This window comes from Crinia signifera, chromosome 7 (genome assembly GCF_055691185.1).
Source record: "Crinia signifera chromosome 7, ASM5569118v1, whole genome shotgun sequence".
Classification (NCBI taxonomy): domain Eukaryota; kingdom Metazoa; phylum Chordata; class Amphibia; order Anura; family Myobatrachidae; genus Crinia; species Crinia signifera.
Window position 1 is genome coordinate 153,261,375 of NC_139223.1, and position 16,780 is coordinate 153,278,154.

The following is a 16,780-nucleotide window of genomic DNA, read 5'->3' on the forward strand; positions in this document are numbered from 1 at the left end:
GATGTTTCCTCATACATCTTGACTCAATAAGCCATGCAGCTCCTGGCCAGTTCTGCTAATGTTGGGTGCCGTTTTTTCTGAAAATTCATCTTATTTGCATTGTTATGACCAGCACACACAAGGAGCTTCCAATGATTAAAATGATATGCAGCATGCCTATATTCTGTGTGCAACTGTGGCTGTAACTGCATATGGAATGCTATGTTACAGTGATTTCCATGAATACACTATTTCATATGCAGATACAGCCTCACTCACACACAGAATATAGGCATGCTGCATATCATTTTAATCAGCAGAAGCTGGTGATGCCCCTAGGCATTCCAAATGCCCTAGGCAATTGCCTAGTTTGCCTATGCCTAAGGCCGGCTCTGCCTCTATGATACCTATACTGAATAATATGCATCAACGCTTGGAGAGTGATAAAGTGAAGAAAAATGGTACTTTACCTTTCTCCACATGTAAATGTATCCCGCCTACTCATACATATGGAATTCTTATTCATTTGTATGCCTCCTGTAATTGCTGGAGTATAACTCATGCAGGTTTTCTTGCACATGTCTGCTAGTATTACACTTAATTAATGTTTGTTATTATACTTATGTGTATTCATGACGTATTTATTGTGTTATAGCCATTTATCTGTAAGCCGGCTGTCCGGCGCTCCGGAATCTGGTGCACCATATAAACAAACAATGAAGAAATTTACAGAACAATGGCTAAAGTGAACCAGAGAACGTTGAAGCATTGTGTTCAACAGACACGTTCAAATATTTTTTTTCTGTGTTACTTGATTAATTAGATTTTATATGTGTAGTGTTAGGACTTAGATGTTAATGAGATCACATTTAGGTCACCATTGCAGCTCATTAAAATGAACATGTAATTTCCATATAAAACCACAATGTTGTATTAACCACATGAATACTGACAGCTGAATCTTGATGGTACGGATCTTGATGGTAAATACTGGGGAAAGGGAACTGGGTGGTTACAAAAGCTCTATGGAGAAGTGAATGATGTTTATGGTATTTCTCTTGAATTGGGCTGGTGTAATATCATACACAACACCCTTGCATTAAGTTGAATGGATACTTGTGTTTGTATAAGGCTGTAAAATAGGCTTTCCTAAACTACAGGCACTTTGCATGTAGCATCAGCCCCTGAGGCAGTGGGTCTTAATCTCGGTCCTCAACAGTGCTTGTTTTGCAGATCTCCACACAGAATCACAGGTGAAATAATTAGCTCCACATGTGATCTTTTAAAATGTGTCAGTGAATAATGAGTGCACCTGCGGGGTGACCTGGAAAATGTGCACTGTTGGGGGTCCTTGAGGACCGAGGTTGATGAGAACCACTGCCATAAGGGGATATTTAATTAGTCCGGTTTTTTTTTCTTCGCCTGGACTATTTTGATGCCTGTGTATTCAATTGCAACAACTATGTAATCAAATGACCGAATCCACGTGTTTTCACCTGGTTTGTAGTCATTTTTTGCCAATGGAAAGAAAAGAGTTGTGTGTTGTGCAATTAGCAGCTGCTGGCAGGGGGTGGTCAGTCCCCAACAACTAGTAAACAAGAAAGATATGCCAGCGCTGGCTGTATACACGGGTGTGTGTTCCCTGTGTGATAACTGTACTGTCTCTGCTTCTATTATTACCTACCCGGCTGCTGCAATGACCAGTGGCGCCACTGATGGCTGCCTAGGCACTGTGCAGCTCGGCAGGTATGTGTTCCCTGTGTGATAACTGTACTGTTTCTGCTTCTATTATTACCTACCCGGCTGCTGCAATGACCAGTGGCGCCACTGATGGCTGCCTAGGCGCTGTGCAGCTCGGCAGGTATGTGATCCCTGTGTGATAACTGTACTGTCTCTGCTTCTATTATTACCTACCCGGCTGCTGCAATGACCAGTGGCGCCGCTGATGGCTGCCTAGGCGCTGTGCAGCTCGGCGGGTATGTGTTCCCTGTGCGATAACTGTACTGTCCCTGCTTATATTGTTACCTACCTGGCTGCTGCAATGACCAGTGGCACCGCTGATGGCTGCCTAGTCGCTGTGCAGCTCGACGGGCATGTGAATCCCCGCAAGTAATGTCTAAATGCTCTCAATGTAACGTGTATAATTGTCTCAATGGAATGTATGTAATGTCTCCCCACCCCATTTCATCCCTGCTTGATGCTGCACTGTAATCCACAAAAAAATTCCTAGTGTGCGCAAGCATACATGGCCAATAAAGTTGATTCTGATTCTGATATATAGACGGTTCTCTTAAATAATCTATATATCATTGTATACAGCCAGCGCTGGCATATCTTTTCCTTTTCTCATTTTTTGCCAATGCCTTTTCTGCTTTGGGGCAAAAATAAGTAGGCAAAAACGCCCCCACAATTTCAATTGAAGATTGGCACAGCAAAATATTTTACCTAGGTGAAAAATGTACACATTAATTGAATAGGTTGAATCAAAAAATGCATGTCTACCTTGTGGGTGTTGACCATCGACCTTAAGCTTGTGTTGACCTGTCAATATCTACCTATGGTATATCGAGCATTTCAAGGTGTCGAGCTTAGTCACTGTCGATCATTATTGGTCGACCTAGTGACTGTCAACCTAGACATTGTCTAGCTGTTATACCGTAACCGGATCCAGAATCCCATCTGGGGGAGAGGCATTGGGACTGCAGACCAGGCCCAGACAGAAAGGGAACCTGGGACTGGAGTCAATCAAGTATATGTCATAAACAAAGTTCATATTTCCTGTGACGCAACATAGAGGTAACGTAGTGCAGTCAGCGAAGTATACAACAAGTCTCACCGGACATGCTGAGTTTTCGAGATGGAGCAATGGCTTTTTAATCAGTCTCAGGCCCTACAATTTCTGATGGCAGACCTGAACGCCATCAGAAATTAGTCAGCAATGCTAGCCTCTGTGTTGCCCACTACCTTTGACAACGTTCACCCACACTTTCATTTGCAATTATTGATGGTTCTAAAGATTTGTTACCTTAAACTCTGAAATGCTTTCGCAAAGAAAAAAAAGAGATAATGTCACTATTTCATATGCCACAACATTCAGTACCAATTTGGGCAGGGGTCATAGGCAAATGGGGGGGGGGGGTTCTGGTTGCCCAGAAACCCCCTCCTCTTGGCAAGTCTCTTCACTTATGACAATAGCACTGGTATATAATAGGATCAATAGAGCTGCCACCACATCATGCAGTGTAAGGGACGGAGCTGTTGCACATGCCCAGTGTACAAGCTTCTTCTACCACATTTACTGTATGTGTGGATCTGAGCTCTCAAACATCACAATAGACCAGAGAGTAGCTGCCAGGAGGAAGAGACCGGAGCCTTACCATGGAGTGGGAGATTGTCCGCTTAGAAAGTGCAGTAGCGGTTCTATTATATTTGTGTATTTATTTATGTATTATGTTTAACCTTTTCCTGACCACTTATCTTATTTAAATGTGTGAAACAGCCTGTACTATAGACCATCTGTACTGTTAAACATTAATGAGTTTGAAAAAACTCAGGAGCCCGAGGTGTGCTGTGCCTAAACACGTGCAAAGGGGGCCGTGCGTTCAAAGTGGGCTTATCTCCCGAAGGAGACGGGCCCCGTTTTTCCCCTAACCCCTCTCAACCATAAGGCCGAAGAGGGGAAAATAGGGAACGGTAGGTCCTCTTCGCCGAAGCTTAGAGAGACCCTCATTCCTCAACCCCCGGAAGGATTAGGACGGTGGGTCCTCCGCACCCGAAGGTTTGGAGAGACCCTCAGTGGACTTCCCTCCGCCTTGCGGCTCGGGGTCGTCCTCGGGGGGACCGCAGCTCTCCCCAAAAGGCGAGAGCTTTGGCACGTTGGGGAAATGGAAGGCCCGTAAGGGTCGACCACACAACCCAAAAAAAAGTGACACACTACAGAAAACAGAAAACGTGAAAAAGTGCACGAACGTGGAGAAGAAGAGAAATAAATAATAAAGAGGACCCCAGCCAGAAGGCCGGGGTGGGGATGTGAAAAATTGTCCTACCCCATCCAAAAGGACGAGGTAAGGACGTGCAGCGCTAACCTAGAGGGAAGTGCGCAGTGCTAGTGCTTACTAGTGCATGGTGATTTTGGGATCACCCGTGCATGTTCGGCACCCCCGAGTTTCCTCGGGGGCACAGTGCAGCCTCGGACTCCAAGCAGCCAGCCAGTCAGCGTCCGACCAAGTGTTTCTCCATCTCAACAGCAGGCACTTTCCAGCCCCTGGCATGGAAATGGGTACTCCACTGGGCTTTTCGAAAGACTCCCTTAGGGGCTGCAACCCCCTCGGAAGAGCAATCTACTCAGTCCCAGTGTTTCTCCGCTCCCAGGGTTAAGATACTAGGCTGAGCTTTTCGCTGTGCCCAGGCTGGTGGCTTGCCCAACCTGGACCAATCTACTCGGTCTCAGCTTTTCTCCGCTCCCTGGGAATGGATACTAGACTGAGCCTTTCGCTGTCTCATCCTTCGGGGGCTACGAACCTTGTCAAGAGAGCCAAACTACTAGGCCCAGTGTTTCTCCCCCCCCTCTCACCAGTGGGTTTACGGAAACAACACCTCCTACCACTGGCAGAGGTGAAGGTACTCAGCCAGACTTTTCACCACTCCCAGGCAAAAAAGAGGGGTCCCACACCCTCCGCCCATCAGAGCAGCTACTCAGTCCAGCCTTTCTCTATTCTCTGCAGAGGCCAGTCCATACCCACTGATAAGAACAGATACTACACTTGATCTTAGCCAAAAGGCCGAGAAGCTGTTACCACTCCCCCAGGCTCCCGAACTTAGCGCAATGCGCTGCAAAGTGGGAGATTTTGGATTACATTTGGAAAACCCCCTCTAAAAATCCTGCGCTTGCCACTTGGGGGTCACATGTGAAATCGCTGTACTATTGGAGGATGGTTCTCCTTCCACTAAATATCAGTGGGGTAGATTTATGAAGCATTGATAAGGGAGGAGAAGTGATAAAGTGCCTGGTACTTTATCACTGGCCAATCAGCTCCTGACTGTTAAGTTACAGGCTGGGTTTAAAAAGGGACAGTCAGGAGCTGATTGGCTGGTGATAAAGTACAAGTCAATTTATCACTTCTCCTCCCTTATCACTGCTTCATAAATCTACCCCAGTGTCGGTTCCATCTTGTCAATAAAATTAATAAACAGTCATACAGTAATGTCAGAACTGCCACTTTACTGTAGCTGGTATAACGAGAACAGTAGTCCTAGAGAAACCATGTGGGAAATCGTTGAATTAAATTAACACTGTTTTATTTTGTGGATTTATTGCGGATTTATTGGGCACAAGTTGGTCTAGATACTAAAAGATCAATCTATAGAAACATAGATACAGACATGTCTACAGCATTGTTCAGTGTTGCACATTACTGGAAACTTTAGACTTTTCCAGATAGTCTACCACTTAGAGGTGAGTGAATCAATTTGCCCTTGCTGTGAATTGACCCGTTTTCCCACATAAGAAACAATAATGCAACATTAAGAGGTAAAATTGACAAACATATCTTGGAAAGCTACCAAGTCAATATTTCTATGCGAAATAGGTGTACGATATGGTAACATTAAAGCTGCAATCCAGCCAATATAATTTTAACAGCAATCTTGTTTTACCTTTTAAACATGAACCTAATAGTAATGTTATTAGGATTCCTCCTTTTTTGTCTGTCAGCTGGAACATATCTGTGTGTCAACATTCCCAAATAGGGAGCCACCTGATCTATGTATATACATGATGGCAAAAGAAGGAAGGGGATTGTGCTTGGCTAACTACCTCTTATGTCAAGTGACTGTGGTCACCATGGTATTAATGATGCTTAGCAAACTGTAAGTTAATTATGAAGCTTGAAGACAAAATCATTGCTACGCCAGTTTACATAGTGCATTGTAAGCAGACTTTCAGCTTTAATTCAAGGGGTCGAACAAAAATATTCTTTGAAACATTTTGGAATTGCAACCATTTTATACACAGACCCCTATTAAAAGGGGCTCAGATGTAATTGGGCAAATGCACATAATCATACATAGAATGCTAATTTTTAATACTTTGTTGAGAATTCTTTGCAGATGTGGACATCACTAAAATCAGGGTTTACACCTTGTTATGCATTGACAGCCCTTTACTGTAGATGTCTTCAGTTGGGGCTTGTTCACGGAAACTTCTGCTTTAGTTTGGTTCAGGAGTTCTGAAATTATTTTCCTCTGGGACCCCGTGAGACAATAAAAAATTATTGCAGAATCCCAGCAAGGTACCGCGGAATGGCAGCCACACATGTGGTCAGCACACAATGCATGGCAGCATTGTGGAGTTAAAAAATGATATATGGAGTCTGAAGTAACAAACAATGTGATTGATTTTTCAGACTCCTGGGATCACTGACTGAGAGATTAAAGAAGTCATCAGCCTGGCGGTCAACAACATGGAGTCGCGACTCCATGTTGAGATGGTTGATACCCACAGTCTGAGAACCTTTGGTTTATACTAATGCATGTTGGATAAATGGAAAGGATCCTGTGATCATCTACCACTGTCGTCTATTGTGTCTGGGCCTTTTTGTGTTGCCAAACTCATGTTCTTTTATTTTTCAGACTGTACCAAGTTATTGATTTGGCCACTCCTTAAGTTCACATTAGCTCTCCGATTGATTATGTTTGTTTTTTGCAGCCTGTTTCACTTGCATTGCAAACTACACTGTGTGCATGTTGCGGATACATAGCAACAGATTCCGTATCTAAATGCCACACTTGGAATCCACCCCAGACCTTTGGGGGGTTTGATACTTTGGTTGACTCAGTAAGCTGCAAATCTTGCAGCTTACGGAGTCCCATAGTGCCTGCCCTACCGCCCAACTGAATCGCCGCCCCGTAATCCCCTCTCAACCATGCCAGGGGATGTTTCATGAAGGCAGGTCCCCTCTCATGTCCTGCTGGCGAAGAAATCATAAGATGGTCACCAACGATTGAAGGATTTCTTCAGATGTCAGCTGCCCACCCCTGGCACCCTGCGTCACGCCCAAATTTTCATCGGAACGCCCAGCGTTACACTCGGGCCTGCCGCCCCACTGCCTGTGCGTACGGGCTGGCGACTTTGTAAGTTGCCAAATCCATTTGCCTAGGAAATTGTGATTAATATATGCTTTTGACGTACAACTAGATTATATTGATATTACATTTATTTCATAGTAAAATTTTATAATTATATTTTTAATTTTACTATGGTTTCATTGTCCAAAATAGTGCACACCAGCGCAATATTATGCGTATGACTTTATAAATGTTGTAAGGTTGGCAATACCTCTTTTCTCTTGCTGCAGGTGCACATTTATAGTGGGTACACACGATGCGATTTTGCTTGCGATTCGATCCCGTTATTGATACGGGGTTGAATGGAATGGTACGCAAAATGCATTTGATTTGACTATATAGTACAGATCTGTACTATATAGTCTTGCTTCTATAAGCAAAATTGCTTCTATAAGCAAAATCGAATAGAAAAATAGTGCATATCTCACAGTGTGTACCCTCTATTACAACTTTGCTCATTTTGTGCTGGGAATATCTATTCAGGTCATTCTGTGACGAATCTACACACTTTCTTTTTTGCCTCACCAGCTCAGATTTAATAAAAAAAAATTGGTATATGGAGAATATATACCAATATATGTAAGAAAAACATAAAGTTATTTAAAGATCTCATGCCATTTTGAAATTATGTCTACGTAATGTTTAAAAAAAAATTCAAAAATGCACAACCAGCATATTTTCAAATTGCCATAGCAGTTCTCTTATTTGAAATGGAGAAATGTTTTACTGCCTTTTTCTGCCCTTTCCCTTGCTATACAATACAATAGACTTTGTGAGGAAAAGCTTTTTCAAAAATCAAACTGAAATTTTTGATCATGATTATCTGTATAAGTGGGTCAACAAAAAGTTTTTAAAAAATTCTGGAAAATAGTCTATCATAATGTTAAGAGTTTGACAAAAAAATTAAAAGTAGGAGGATAATGGGTTCATAGTTAAAATATTTTAAAGCAAGGAAGTTTCTTCAAAAGAACCAGCTGTATTAGTACAGGTAGTAATAGATTTGATAGCTTAATTACTTTCATTATATAAAGTTGAATAGAAATACTTAACATTGTATGAGTCAGTCAACAATGTTAGCGGAAGATAGTTTGACAATGCCTCAGTGGTTTTTAACCCCTTCCCGACACATGACGTATATATACGTCATGTGTCGGTTGCGGGGGAATCAAGCCAGCTCACGGAGTGAGCTGGCTTGAAAGAGAGTAGGTAATGGCTGTATATTACAGCCAGGCACCTGCTCTCACGGCCACGAGCGGCGAGTTCGCCGATCGTGGCCGTTTAACCCTTTAAGCACCGCGGGCAAAGCGCCCGCAGTGCTTAAATAGCTGATCGGAGGGGGGGCGCCCCCCTCCGGCGCCGATCGCGGCCCCCCGCGGCGAGATCGGAGGGTGCCGATCGGTTGCCATGGTAGCCAGGGGTCTAATGTAGTCTAAAAATAAAAAAAAAATAAAAAAATATTAAAAGTTCAAATCACCCCCCTTTCCCCATTTCACAAAAAAAAAAAAAAAAAAAACATATTTGGTATCGCCACGCTCCTAAAAGTCCGATCTATTAAAATATAACATTAGTTATCCTGCACGGTTAAAGGCGTAAACGGAAAATAATTCCCAACGCCAAAACTACGTTTTTTGGTCGCATCGCCTACCCAAAAAAAAATAACTAAAAGAGATCAGAAAGTCGCCCATATCCCATAATGGTATTAATTAAAAAGTACACTTCAGCCCGCAAAAAATGAGCCCTCACCCAGGTCCGTAGGTGGAAAAATAAAAAAGTTATAAGCCGCAGAACATGGCGACGCGACGCAAATTAGAAAAACCGTAAAAGTTGCTATTTTTTTTTTAGTGGTAAAACATAACGAAAACTATATAAGTTTGGTATCACCAGAATCGTAACGACCCATAGAATAAAGATAACCCATCATTTTAAACGAACTATGAACTCCAAAAAAAGCGTAACCAGCGCAAAATTGTGGAATGGCGGTTTTTTTTTTTTTTTACCCCACATTGAATTATTTCCTGATTTCCCAGAATATTATACGGTATAGTAAATGGTACCATTACAAAGTACAACTTGTTCCGCAAAAAAAAAGCCCTCGTGTCTATATAGCCGGAAAATTAAAAAAGTTACGCTTATTTGAACGCAAGGAGGAAAAAAAAAAAAATTAACAAAAAAGGCAATGTCGGGAAGGGGTTAAAGTGTCATCAGGAGACATGACAGAAATTCTTCCAGTTGGAGTTATATTGGTTTATTTACTAAAAAGGAAGTTCTGTTGAAGATGGAACGTTGTTATGGGCAAAGTGTCCATTTTGCATAAGACATATACAGTATTACAGGTATTTATAGTACAACAGGCTTCCTGGGTTAGAAGAATGTTGGTGAAGGTCCAACCGGATGAGGGAAGGGCACTTTTAATCTATCTTCATCTTCATTCTTGTCCATCACATAAGCCAGCCACCATTTATTGTCATACACAATGGAATTATATATAGATCTTCAGAATAGAGCAGCCAGAAGAAGGGGAGTAGATGCAGCTGCTGACTGAGACTGAAGATGAGATACAAACAGGGGTTAAAGTGAGGGGGAACTCGGTGGAACTGAGTTCCACCACCTGTTATGGTAGGGGGAACTGAGTTCCACCTGAACCACAGCCCTAAACGGTAGTTCCAACAGAAAAGCCAGTTCCAGCGGCTTCCTTTTCTGGCACGGTGTATGTGATGTCATACTGTCACCACTGCTCAGGTGAATATCAGAGGAGAGGTAGCTGCTGTACACAAAAAAAGACAGATATGTGTCTTATGTCAGATATATGAAATGGGCACTTACTGCGGACATTTGTTGCAAGGGATACTACTGTGTGCATAGATGTAAAAGAGACACTTATGTGTCATAACTTGAACAAGGAGCACTACTTTGTGCTGTAACATGAATCTGGGTCACTACATGTGGTATAATATGAATATGATTGTGCTACTTTGTTGCATAATTTGTATTGGGAGTACTATTTTGAGATCACTGTCCCTTTATAAAGTATCAGAGGTATGGCACAAAGTTTATAGATTGCATGGGGTGCCAAAAACCATGGCAGTACCCGGGGCTCCACATAATTGGGGGGGGGGGGGGTGTCTGTGGCAGGGTAAATGAGTTCCACCACCTCTCTGGGACCATTTTAAGCCCTGGATGCAAAGCAGGGTTGGAGAGACAGAAGGGGGGGGGGCTGAAGGGATGCTGGCTGCTGAGACACTGGGGATTCCTTCCAGGCGCTTGACTCCTTTGCCTCCCCAGCTGTGCATGTGCCACGGTGGGAGGCAACACCTCCAGTGTGGGGTACTGCCCACCTTTTTTAGTCCCAGGCCCCACAAGTTCTGATGGCAGCCCTCGCTGGCATCACTGCAATCTGGATTACACCAGCCCTGTGGATACATAAATTCTGTCTAAAAAAAAGACATTCCATCTTGTCTGTACGCTGTGAATGAGCATGGGCTTATGTTCCCATGACACTCCTACAAAAAAAAAAAATTGCATAGTCTCTGCCCAGCTACCATCCAAAAACACCCTGATCTGTCAAAAGGATGAATCGATGATGAGTATACACTCTGTCCAGATACCTGACCTCGCACATGTGCAGAAGCGGATATTTCACTGGCACATGCACAGTTCCACTATGACTTGAATTGTATTTGAAGTTCATTTCAGTCGCCTGGAGGCAAGTTGGAATTTGGTGCCCCCCACCCCAGGTATGTTGTGTGGCAATGGCCCTTATTCTGGTTGACTTGCAAGGCTGTGAATTTTCAGCCTTGTGAGTCCCCGGTGATGTCAGCTGCCCGCCCCCCGCATTACCATGGGAACGCCCAGCGTTTTCATGGGAGCGCCCATGGAATGCCGGGCGTTCCCATAGGTGATTCTAATGGGCCATCACCCCATGTCCCTTCTTGGGTGCGTGTGCCCAGCGAACACTCTGTTCACCATGGCCGCACGCACCCTGTGTCTGCTCATGCGCAGACGCAAACATCAGTCCCATGTTCAGATGCACGGGGGACCGAAAATCTGAGTAACCCCCAACATTCACCTGTGCGTATCATCTCAGAATCCAGCAGCATTGCTTGCAGCAGCACAGGCTGGGTGGTACCAGGCAGGAGCCACCCTATTCCATATTGCAGATGTTAGCAGGGCACCTAGAGCCAATGAATTACAGGTGAACCACACAGGTGCCCCTTTAGGGCTTGGAGCCTTCATTTGAAGACATGTTAAATAAATATTACCTAAATTTTAATTGGACTTCTTTAATACCTTCAAGATACCACTATTTTACACTAGGCTATCCTGGACCCCAATGACTTACCTCAGCTCTGCATACAACTGTTCAGGTAGGTAGGGCACAGGCATACTGCTGCAGATGTACTAGTAATGTAAACTTTTGCTACACGATTATAATTAGCAAATTAAATTAGCAGAGCATTAATCTATCCCATTACACCAGTGCCACACAAATAAAGATCCCCATCACCAGCCCTATATGCATGCTAATAAGTGTCCAGCTGAGCCTGTTCCCATCCCTCTCATCACCTGCCCAGCTCCCTCCTCCTCCCAACACCTCAGATCCCCGGAGCTCTCAGAGCAGCCTCCCCTCTCCCGGCCCATTGCCAGCCCCTTCCCCCTGCACCGCCCTCCCCCAGCAGCGGCGCTCCCTCCCCCCGGTGACTGTGGAGGAAATGATGTGGTAATGCCTGGCTAATTACAGCTGCAGACAGACAGCCGGCGCAGGAGCGGCAGCCACTTCCTCCTGTCGCAGGCGCAGACTGTGTGTGCACAGAACTTTGCGGCTCGCTCCCGGTCCGGGATTTGCGCTGTGTCTGCATCTACTCCCCCAGGGTGGGGGGAGGTCTCCCGGCGCTGGCTGCAGAGGGAGGTGTCCTGCCTGGAAGATGAGGAGAGCTGCAGAGGGAGAGCTTCCTATCCGCTGCTGGGAGCGCTGGCTGTGATTGCTCGGCAGCCCCATGGCCGGTGCGTCTGTCCGCTAAGAGAACCCAGCGCCTGATCGTCCTCCGCAGACCGGCTCCCACTACTTCCAACCTAGAGGTAAGAGGTGCTGGCACTGCCCCACCGTGCACCGCAGATGCAGCAGCACACAATAGGCGGGGTTCTATGTACAGCAGCCCAGTCCTGCCTGGGGAACCCATTTGCAGGGAGCAGTGATTGACAGCTCTGGCCAAGGGTGCTGCAGCAGCTGCGATGCATAATGAATATCTCAGACCCACCTTACTTGGTCCACCCCAGCTGCATAACTGCCCCTTGTACTGTCCTGTGTGCAGGCTTAGGGCTGTGCATATGCTGGTCTTCCCTTCCAGGGTCCCCCCTAGCTGCATATTCTGGTCTGTCCTTCCCGGGTCCCCCCTAGCTGCATATACTGCCCCTGTCCTGTGTGCAGGCTCTGGGTTGTGCTTGTGCTGAACCCCCCCCCCCCCCTTATTTATTAACAGTTTCTTATATAGCACAACATACATATTCTGCAGTGCTTTACAGAGAATATTTGATCGTTCACGTCAGTCCCTGCACCAGTGGAGCTTACAATCTATATTCCCTACCACATGTACATGCGCACAAACACAGACATTCTAAGGTTAATTTGTTGGGAGCCAATTAACCTACCAGTATATTTTTGGATTGTGGGAGGAAACTGGAATACCCGGAGGAAACCCACACAAGCACATGGAGAATATACAAACTCCACACAGTCAGAGCCATGGTGGGAATTGTCCTTGCCGGGTCCCTCCTAGCTGCATATGTCCTGTGTGCAGGCTGTGCATATGCTGGACCCCCCCCCCCCCCTTCCCAGGTCCCCCCTAGCTGCACATGTCCTTTACTGTGTGCAGGCTCTGGGCTGTGCATATGCTGGACCCCCTAGGTGCATAACTGCCCCATGTCCTGTGTGCAGGCTCTGGGCTGTGCACATGCTGGACCCCCCTTTCTGGGTCCCTTCTAGCTGCATATGTCCTGTGTGCAGGCTGTGCAAATGCTGGAAACCAACCCCCCCCCCCCAGCTGCATAACTGCCCCATGTCCTGTGTCCAGGCTCTGGGCTGTTCATATGCTTGGCCCCCTTAGCTGGTGCATCAGGTATGTGCTGCCTGTGGGGCCTGGGGCAGTGCTAGACATTGCATAGCCCACAATCATCAGCCACTGCTAGCTGCAATACTATACAAACATGTTGTGGGAAGGGAGCCAGCGTTCCTCCCGGGAATCTCTCAGTCTGCTAGCTATGTTTATCTGTGTGGGTGGATGGAGGTCTGTGAACTACTAGGCAAATATATTTTTGTTGCTGTCTTTTTTTTTCCTTGTAAGAGCTGTGGAGATATGATGGAGGCTGGGCTGCCTGCAGACAAACACCCATGAAATATGATGCTTCCCAGACCTTGTTTATTATAGTCTTCCTCTCCTATGTCTGTAGTGTAGGTGACTCCTAGAAGACACAAATGTTTCTTTTCTTTGTGTTGCTGTTAGATACTGGAGTGTCTCCAACATGTAGCTTCCTGTTGGTTGGGCAGCCACAAGTTCCTATATGTTATGCTGGGGCTTGCAGTTCTCCAGCAGGATCGCTTCAGGGTGACCCCATTACAATTTCCATGTACTATAGGTGTCAGCTCTGTGGCCCATGCTGGTCACTTCTGGTTCTGCTACAGCTAGACATCCTTAGGTTGCCCATCTGTGAGCTATGTAGTGGGGTCTCCTGAGCACCCCTTGTATCTGCTGTGGTTGCCATGTCTATGCATAAAGTCCTTTGGGAAGATTTAAAGTGGCTTCTATGCATGGAACCAACTTTATTCTACCAGTGACTTACATCAGCATATAGAAATGTTTTACAGCAGTGCAAGTAGGCAGACGCATCTATCCTGGGTGTGTTGTCTTGTTAATAACTTGTACTTCAGAGACTGATATAATCTGGCAAGTTTTCAGGCTAGCAGCCGAAGTCTCGATTGCTTTGCAGATGTCTGATTTGGTGTCTAGAAGGCAAAAAGGGAGGGGGTGGGGGAGGCTTCCATTATCAATTATTGCATATACTAATGGGGGTGGAAAAATTGCTGCATAAATCTCACATGGACCCCCTGCACCCATATCCTCTAGGCTCTGATGAGGAGCGTTAGACATTTCCATTATAATTACTGTTGCAGTCATTATGTGTGGGTAAGCCCATCCCAGAGAGTCTTAGCAGGGAAGGTGTCTGGGGGGTTGGGGGTGTATGTAGAGGTGATCAGCGCTATAGAAGGTTCTCTTTGTCATGCAGAGTGGGCTGTGAACGTGACTTGCACTTTTCTGTTGATTTGAGCTCAGACATACTGGGAGATAAGCAATACAATAGACAGTGTGTCTCTTCGCTTCTCCTTTGAAGTAACCCAGCACTAACTGGTCTGAGACCAGGGCATTAATTGATTTCAGATAAGTTTTGTCTCACACTGTGCATTGTCAATTTGAGAGTGCAGTAATTGGAAGGTCACAAAATGGTGTTTGTTTTTTGTGCAGACAATGCGTTTACTTATATATAATTCAGGTGATGCTGTCTGCCCTTTTTCTGTTTTGTTCTAATTATGGGTTTGCTTGAAAAGGTTTCAGATTTTATCTTTATAACCAGCATTGGCCAACCCGGTCCTTATCAAAGTTTGCACGGGGACATGTGGAAGTGGCTCTAGCTCCTTGGGCCACCTTTTCTGCTCCTAAAAGAGAGCTGGCCTCTTCTGAATGTGGGAGCTGTGGGGTGGCCACTTTGCTCTTAAAAAGGCAGATTAGGGGGTACGTGCCTGATTACAGCTATACTGGTATTCCTGAGGATGCAGCCAATCATTTAGTGACATCGCTGATGCATTTTATGGTTATCTGAGTCTGTTCTATTGATGTAGAGTAGGAATCTGCGAATAGTATTTGGGCTTGTGCGGAGGGGACTATTTTAAACCTGAGGTTCCCAAAAGTAGTTCTCAAGGCACCTTGGTCTAGGTTTTTAAGTATATTCATGACTCACCTCATATTAAATGAGGTACTTGGTCACCTGTGGCCAAGCATGAATATACTTAAAACCTAGGCTATTTGTGGCTATGCGGGGTACTTAATTTATCCTGTGTTTTTTTTTTTTGTCGCCACTATTGTATAACTTTTTTTTTTTTTTTTCATCCCTTTTCATTCGTTAAATTTTTTGGCTGTGCAGCTCGGCGGGTATGTGTTCCCGGTGTGATAACTGTACTGTCCCTGCTTATATTGCTACCTACCTGGTTGCTGACACGACCAGTGGTGCCGCTGGGGGCTGCCTAGGCGCTATGCAGCTTGGCGGCCATCTGTTCCCTGCATGTAATGTCTAAAGGTGCATACACACAGGGGGGAGATATATTGCTCAGCCATATATTGCTTGCAATATATGGCTGAGCAATATATTGCTCAGTGTCTCCTTTTCATCAGCAACCAGAGATGGTCGCTGATGAAAAGGAATCTCTGCTGGGGGAGCCGCAGAGATAATTAGCTGGTTGCAGGAGCAAGTTCCTGCGACCAGCGATTACAATGGGGCAGAAAACGGGAGCGCGCACCCGGCGATTTATCACTGGGGCACACTTCCATCACTGGCAATATGGTCGCCTGCGACCATATTCCCAGCGAATATAGACCATATCGCCCCCGTGTGTACACAGCATTAATGCTCTCAATGTAATGTTTCTCCACCCCCCCCCCCTCCCCATTCATCCCTGCTTGATGCTGCACTGTAATCCACAAAAGATTCCTAGTGTGCGCAAGCATACATGGCCAATAAAGTTGATTCTATAACTCCTCCAATTTCTCCCCAAAAATGGGTGAAAACGCCAAGATTTTCCGATCCACATGTTTTTTTCACCTTATTTGAATAGAGCAAATTAACATTTGCCCTAAAATACAGTGCAAAATGCAGATTTTTCACCTCAATGATGGTGCCAATTGAATACCCCTGTAAATCCTCTATTTGACCAAATTAAAAAGTAATTAGATGAAAAATGCGACACTTGAAAATGCTCTGAAGGCTGACCTTAGCTTTGACCTGCCCAAAACACAATTGAAACGCTCCCATAGTGGTGCAGGGTACTTAATGTTGAGGAGGGGATATTTTGATTACAAAAGGGCAAACTTTAGATGTGATGTATCTCTGCACCTAGAAAGAAGACTAGGGCAGTATTCAATGTGATTATTCTCCATGCATGGCGAGTGTTTTTTTTTTGCTCGCCATGCACTCGTGGTGTTTTATATACACCGTGTTTTTATACCTATATATTCATCATGGCAGTGCAGTTATTATCAATGTAACTCAATGTATATGTCAAATATTAATTGTTTTTACTTGCTCCATAGGCTGAAAAACTGTTACATAATTGCCACAAGGTAGCCCCCATTGATCATTATGGGGACTGTGTTTACTAGCCTACAAGATGTATTAGAATCTTATTACAAGGCAAATTATGATGTTTTAGATATTTACTGAATTTTGTACATCATTTTTTTTTCTAGTTAATGTCATTTTTCTTTCCTGGTGTACACAATCTCCTCCCCATTGCCATCAACAGCACTGACCCTGTGTTTTCAGCCAGCACTGCTTTTGTGGGGATACAGCAGTGGTTATGTATTGTAAGTTCTGTAATATTTGGTTATACTCGTTTATGTACTATGTAAGTCGT

The 16,780-nt window shown here is 44.8% G+C and overlaps 1 protein-coding gene and 1 pseudogene across 2 annotated transcripts in view; one reads left to right on the forward strand and one right to left on the reverse strand.

Moving 5' to 3' along the window:
* Positions 1-4,566: 4,566 nt before the first annotated feature.
* Positions 4,567-4,772, reverse strand: LOC146025454 (U2 spliceosomal RNA; annotated as a pseudogene).
* A 7,007-nt stretch (positions 4,773-11,779) lies between these two features.
* The window catches only part of ACVR1 (activin A receptor type 1), a 76,358-nt gene continuing 71,357 nt past the window's right edge, over positions 11,780-16,780 (forward strand). Inside the window, exon 1 of one of the 2 annotated variants that reach the window (XM_083154020.1) lies at positions 11,780-12,180. The gene's annotated coding sequence lies outside the window, so the exon portion shown is untranslated. The remainder of the gene's footprint in view (positions 12,181-16,780) is intronic. The other variant, XM_083154019.1, reaches the window with a different exon arrangement.